Below are 265 nucleotides of genomic sequence, written 5' to 3' on the forward strand. Positions count from 1 at the left end.
CAGGTGTATATCAGTATGTAGTGTCTCTACTTTAAAGAGTCCTCTCCTGCTGATGTTTAGTTTTATGTATTCAAACATTTTAGTTCAATCTGTTGCAACTTCTATTATAATGTTTTTAATTATGTTGCTATGGCTACCAGTTATTGAAGTGACAGAGTTGGCACGGCAAAAAGTCCCAGGACAGATTCAGAGCCGGGTATCTACTAAGCATTATCCTGTCTTTTTAATTAAAATGTCCCGCACATATATGGAAGAAGGCTGCAGC

At 37.4% G+C, this 265-nt stretch overlaps 1 long non-coding RNA gene across 1 annotated transcript in view; it reads left to right on the forward strand.

The window, feature by feature from the left end:
• The first annotated feature begins 42 nt into the window (after positions 1-42).
• LOC104950706 (uncharacterized) overlaps positions 43-265 on the forward strand; it is a 13,644-nt gene continuing 13,421 nt past the window's right edge. The window contains exon 1 of the long non-coding RNA XR_798949.1: positions 43-54. This is a non-coding gene — a long non-coding RNA (uncharacterized lncRNA). The remainder of the gene's footprint in view (positions 55-265) is intronic.

Source organism: Notothenia coriiceps, unplaced genomic scaffold (assembly GCF_000735185.1).
Source record: "Notothenia coriiceps isolate Sejong01 unplaced genomic scaffold, NC01 NC01_scaffold00017899, whole genome shotgun sequence".
NCBI lineage: Eukaryota > Metazoa > Chordata > Actinopteri > Perciformes > Nototheniidae > Notothenia > Notothenia coriiceps.